This window comes from Octodon degus, unplaced genomic scaffold (assembly GCF_000260255.1).
Source record: "Octodon degus isolate 3935 unplaced genomic scaffold, OctDeg1.0 scaffold00178, whole genome shotgun sequence".
Taxonomy (NCBI): Eukaryota; Metazoa; Chordata; class Mammalia; order Rodentia; family Octodontidae; genus Octodon; species Octodon degus.
In genome coordinates, this window is record NW_004524754.1 from 4389403 (window position 1) to 4396387 (window position 6985).

Sequence of the window (6985 nt, forward strand, 5' to 3'; positions counted from 1 at the left end):
TTCTAAAATGTAAAATTTACCTCCTTGCTCTGATTACGTTCAGTGAAGTCTCCAGATGACTCTCAGAATAAATCCCCCCTCCACCCGCAGGTCTGCTGCCTATCTCAGCTCATTGATTCTGTGACTATGGAGCTGGAACGTTCCAAGGTTTCAGGGGAGTTCGCTGGGAAGGGAATGGTTTTGAAGATGCAGGTAAGGCTCTGCAGATAAAATAGCAAAGCCAAAAAAATGAGTAGCTGTGTTAAACAATCAGGAATTCAATCAGCAGCTGCTAGGACAGCAAATGAAAGTACTGATTTGCTTGTTGATTTCAGCCACAAGCCTTGGTAGTGTGCAGGGAAGAACAAATTAGCTATAGGGTATATATTTAAAGTACCTTCTAGTGAAGGCAAGCCAAAAGTTTTTATTGAAATTTACAAATAAGCTCAGTGTGAGGAAAATTACCATTCAGAAATATTATGCTAAGTATCACTTTATTAAGGACAAATAGCACTGGGTAGATAATGGAGTTATCAAGAATCTACCTTGCTTATAAAACTAACACTACAATGCCAAATATGAAAATAGAAAACTCTAGATTCCATTGTTGATTGGAATTTTGAAATTTCTTTGAGAATGAGCAGGTTTTTTTGTTTTCTGTGTCTTCAATGTTTTACCTAGAAGAGATCTTACAGAATAAAAGACCATACATCTCAAAAATTAGAAAATGTAACACATAAAATTCTGAATAAACTTCGGATATGTTTAGTGCTTAACTCAGAAAGCTACCAAATTTGCAACATTTTCTTTCATTCTACATGGCAATATAACACATGACAAATTAAAATAATGTTAACAGTCATGGTATAAAGCCATAAAGCCACCTGTATAGAGAGAAACTCAAGTCATAAAGGTGCTAGAGCCTATCATCATGCATTTATAGAAAAGATGCTTGTTTTGTTTTTCTTGTTTTCGCTGTTTGAAACTCACAGCTAGGAGAGAAAAAAATACTTCAAGTTAAAAAATAAAAACTATGCAGAATAAACACTCAATGCTATATATGCTGGTGGCCAAAAAAGAGAAATCTTAGAAGTTAGTATATTAATACTAACAGCTACTAAGATTTAAAAATAGCAATCTCCAGTACTTTACATATAGTGTTATTGTGCTTTAAGGTAAATTCTTATTATGATGGACATATTGGATAGTAAACTTATAATTCTTTAATATTTTTATTTCATTGTATATTCACTTATGAACAGTGCTTACATGAGGTATGGGGTATTATTATCTTGATAGAATAAATAGATTTTAGCAAGTTGTATGAACAATTACTGAACTTTTTTAGTTCTGCTGTACATTTCAATTATTTTAGTTACCTTTGAAATAATTATATACTACAGATCTTAACAAAGAAATGATCATTTTTCTAAAAATTTCACTATTTTCTACATTTTAAAATAAGTGTCAAAGTTACAGTCTTGGTGTTTTTTTCTCTCAGAACCAGGGATTGAACTGAAGCCCTTGTGCTTGCCAGGGAATCATTTATTCCACTGAGCCATCTGCCTGGCTCCCTAAATGTTAATTGTGATAACTTAGAATTTTATTCTGCTGAGACTGATTCATAGTACTCAAATTCCTATTTATTTTAATTAATGCTTATTTTTTACATGCATTAGTAATATTTTAACTTAATAAAAAATTGCATGACACATTTAGCTTCCCAAAGAGTATTGTCTTCCTTTCACAATATGGGAATGCATTTAATTTTATAAAATGTATTAAAGTTCTTTTTAATATAATACTTTATTAGACAAAATGTCCGGAACATATCCACATCATATTTTTAGTGTATTGGACATTCTTAAATCTATCCCTCATCAGGAAACCGTTTTTGTAGACTACTCTATTCTAGTTCCATTTTCTGCCTATTTTCCACCCTGTATTCTGCAGCATGCATTTTTCATGAACCCACCTTCAAAAATAGTACATACAAATGCATAAATCTTGTGCCATTTCATTTCCCTTGTTTTCAAACTCTAGAAGCTATTAAAGTGCGTTTAGGATTTGGGCTCTGGTTTTCCTTTTCAGTGCTGTATTTCTATACTCTGTTTCTGTTGCAGCTGCTACGCTGGGATCGGTGGTCCCTCGTGTCAAGCACCTCCTCCGTGGTAAGTGACCTCCGTGTCGCATCCCCTCTCTGCCTCCTCAGCACTGACCCCACTCGAGGCGCAGCTCCCCGCAGAGTCACTCGGCTGCACGGAGGCAGCGGAAGGAGCGAGGAGGACTCAGAGTCCCACGCCCTCCTGGGCAGAATCTCTCTTCAGGTCCCAAAGCCAGAGGAGTCCGTTTTGGGGTCATTTTCACTCCTTTTCTATTGATTCACCTGGCTAGAGCATTACTTTTGTTTAAACAAAGATAATAACATGAAATTCTGTTCGAACAAATGATGCAGGAGCAGAAAAGACACATCCTTTGCCCAAGTTTGAGGAAGAAGGTGACAACACCATCAATGATAAGAGCAAGCATTTGCTGCAGCCAGACTTGGACTAACAGCAGATAGCGCCAGAGGACTTCAGTGGCGTCCACTAGATTTGTTGCCAGTCTATCAGTGCTTGTTCTTTTTCTTTATCTTTTTTGAGGTTGGTGTCTTTACACCGCCCAAGCTGGTCTTGCACTACTGGAACCGAGTGATCATCCCACCTCTGACTCTTGAGAGCTAGGATTTCAAGAACACAACACCACTTTCTCTTTTCTAAATTTCTAATTGCTAAGGGCTTGAAGGGCTCTGAGTAGTATTTTAGAGCACTCAGGAGTTAGACTTTTCAGCGTCACAATCCCACCCTGGCTGGTTGCAAAAACTGAGAAACAGCCTATCTCATTCCTGATGCGTTCCCCAGTGTTGGTCCTTACTGATTTTGCCCTTCTGTGCTCCATATTGTAGTCTCTCCAATGGTGTGTAATCTTGTGAAATGGCCACAACTGCTGTCCTTCTCCCCTAGGCTATGTGGGAAGCTTTCTATGACCAGCTGATTGAAGCAAAATGCAGGTCGCATGTGCAGATAGTTCTGATGATGTAGTGTTTCCCCTGCAAGAGGACAGCCACATGGTCCGTCCCTCCAGGGTGATCTTGAAGGGCAACAAGGGGATAGAACTTTTTAATAGGCATGACCGTAAGCTGTCAATATAGTTGTTCACTTTCCTGGAATAAGAATGGCCCAGAAATTGATTCTATTCAGGACTGTGGCTAAAGTATGGGTGTTCACAGAATTAGGAAAAACAGAAAGACTAACGATAATCAATTGCAAAATAGGAATTTAGATAAACCTTTTATTTTATTTATTTAGTTATTTTTTGATAGAACTGGGGATTGAACTCAGGCCCTTGTGCTTTCTAGGGAAGCATTTATTCTACTGAGCCATCTCCCCAGCCCCTAGATAAACCTTTTCTAAGGCCCATGTATAGAGACATGTTTGTTCTACATGCTTTCTTTCCACATGTCAGAATAGTGTGATGTTCAAAGCCATTAGAACAAAGGAAAGATCTCTGTGAATGCCATTCCCCTGCCTCCTCAAGCTTGTCTTGGGTTTGGTTTAGTTTGATTTGGTTCTATCTCTGGACCTTTGCATTGGGGTAGTGAAGAAATGAATGACACTTTGCCAGTGGCCAGATCTGTAGAGATGTTGCTAGTTGGAGTCTCCATATAGTGGGACAGGTGTCCTGCATTGTCCTCAGGCAGTTCATAACCTTGTTGTTTAGTGCCCTGAAGAGAGATGGCCTTGGGACAAGAAGATTTACTTTTATTTTTTGGAGAATACACAATGGCAGAGGCCAGGGAGATAGCTCAGTGGAATAAGTGCTTGCCTGGGAAGTACAAGGACCTGAGTTCGACCTCTGGTACCACCAAAAGAAAAGCAAATGTTAAAAAAATTAGAAATGATAGAAAATTTCATTAAACAAAGTAATAGGAATTTGACAATGGTTTTTGCAAAATATCACCTTCAGCTTACCAGATATAAACCTGCAAAATTGGTTTAAAAAGTTATAAGAAATTAAAAAGGAGAGGAAAAGACTAAAAGAAATTAAGCAATAGTTACACCTTTCAATAGGGTAGCAGAGATCAGCAGTACAATTATCCAAGCTCTCCTGCATCTATACATAAATACATTTTTTCCTTTCTTTCTTTTGTCTTTTCCATATCCTATTTTTCCCCCTCTATTGAACAAATTCTTTCCCTTTCATAGTGTCTATTTATTGTAACTGTCTCACACTAGTAAGACCTTACAATGTTTGCTCATGTGGGTCTGATTTATTTCACTTACCAATACAGTGGAAAGGACACAGGTGGATGACGTGCGGGCTGCAATGCTTTAATGAGTTGACTCAGTATATCTTTTTTCATGATTTTTAGATCTTTTGAATTCATAAGAAAGTTCTGCATCATAGCCACTGACTGACTCATGTGTCTCAAGTAAGATGCTACCAGTTTCTTCAGAAATGGGATTACTTTGCTCTATATCTTTCTCTGTTAAATTTAGCATAATTGTGTAAATTTGGTAAATTGTGTATTTTGCTATGTTGTAGCATTTTTTTCATATAACTAAAGGTCTGCAAAACACTTATCTACCTAAAAGATTACAATTCTTTCTGCAGTTCTTACTTAATATGGAAATTGCTTAACTAAATGTTTTAAAACAAAAATTTCTTCTCCTTGTAAGTTATGTGTGGTTTTAATAGAAAATGTGCCAAATGAGAAACATACAAACTTCCGGCTGTCCCCTGAGCTGGGCCTGGTTAGCAGAGCAGCCACCCTCGTGTGCTGTGGCCTCTTTCTGTATCCGAGCTACACAAGGAAGCCGGCAATGTTCAGGCATCCTGAGAAGCCGCCATGTCAGCTCAGAGGGGAATGTGGCAGCATTTGTTTCTGGAAGCTGGACTTTACTGTGTTTCATTGCATAAACCACACAACAATATTTGGGTGTTTTGAACCACAACTCATACTGTTTAAGGTTATCAATTTAAACATAATAATAATTGCTACATCTGGTTAAGCCAGTCCACAATGTTTTTCTCTTTCCTGCTACCTCAAGCACTTTGCCTTGGATCAGGGTTAGATGTTAAGAAAAGAGGAAACTACATGAGAAATAAACAACGCAGGAGAAAAAAATCTCACTACATTCACAGCTTTTGCATATCTGTAAAACTACTCTAAAATAGAATTTATTTGAAGACATGGTCAGAGGATTTCAAACGCTTGCTCATTTATTTACTTATACATTTAGTTTGTAGTATTTGATAATCCCAATTAATCCTGGTTTTAATTAAGGACATTTGGACAAAATTAAATGACAAAAATGTATGAGTTAAGAGTCTTTACATACTTTCTCTTGAAGTAATGACGCATATATGTTAATATCATTATATATTTGTCCATAGACCATGGTCATGTCCTGGGTTTATTATTGAAAAAGCTGTTCATTACACAGAAAATAAAAATTCACACCGCATAGACTCTATTGCATCTTCTACCTGAATACTTTCTTTCTTTTTTAAAAAAAATAATTTTATTAAGAAACAAATAGAAATGACACAGTTTCAAAACCAATTAGTAGGAGAGTTTCAAAAATTAATACATTGCATAGTGTTGTCTTTGTAGTGATTACTCATAGTACAAGATGTAGACATCATATTCTGTCCAAATGCTTTTAGTACAAATCTTCTTTCTCATTGAATTAAGAGAAAGTAGCTGTACATCTATCCTATCTATTTTGTAGATAAAGGTACAAAATTGTCCTTCTGAACATTTTCAAAAGAGTGGCTTTGTTGAATTAAGTTCTGATGGCTCATTTGACTCCTTATCACTGACCCAGGGAGCTCGGTCTTGTGAGAAACACATTCACTTTCCCAGCCTTAACAGATTGACTCAGAGACAGGAAGAGCAGGCAAAGCCAGGCTTTAATTCAGTCTTGCGAGGCTGGTGTCTGTGGTGCAAACACACATACACAGCGCAGTGAGAGCTCATTCTCTCCCAGAGAGCAGGTTCCTTCTCCCTCCTCTTTTAGCTCAGTGTCTGAGTTCCACGAGGGCAAAAGCCTTTCCTGGACATAGCCTGTGTCTTTCCTGCTAAGACAGTTTCCTGGTCTTCCTCAGAATTTGAGTTGAGATTTCTTCATAAGACCTTCTGTTCTTTACTTTTGGACTTTCCAAAGAGCAAATATTTCTGTTTAGAGATTTTATGTGACCTTGCATTTACTCTGGTTCCACTTAGCTCTAGCTATCTTATTATGAAAATGGGTCATTCTAGACTTTTCATTTTTCTTCTGCAACTACATTTACATTTTTCAATAAAGGCTTTCTTACTAGTTTACCTCTCCCTTAAGGTCCCATTTGCATAGGAACCTGGATGTAGGAACTTTGTCACATCCACAGGCTTTTAGGCAATTTCCCCCTTAGAATTAGTTATTTTGTCTGCAAAATTGTCCACTTCAAGTTTCCATTTCTTACATACTTACCGCCTATGCATACCCTTCAGCAGCAAGAGGCCCAGAAGAGATCTGGCATAAAAGCACATTCAAAGGATAGAAAAATATAAGTAGACTTTGTAACTGTGATGATTTAATATTCTAGAGTGAGACTATCTAAAATAAAAAAGTTAGAATACTAAAAATAAACTTCCATGAAGATGCTTTGCAAAAACTGTGAAAGCCGAGAAATAGCAGCATGTGTATAAATGGTTTTCTATATTTATATTGCTCAAGGTATATGCGGGAGATGTAAATTTTAGAAATCACAAAGAATTATTGGAAGTTGAAAATCTTTTTTTTTTCTATTCAAAGTTTTATTGATAAACATATAGCAATGAGACAGTTTCAAATCAAATCAAAAGTACAGTTTCAACAAATAACACACTGCATACATTCTTCCTAGTGGTTAATTGCTGTACAAGATGCAGACTTGTGATCCTACTTACAAACACCATTAGAAAAAATCATTCTATTCATTAAGA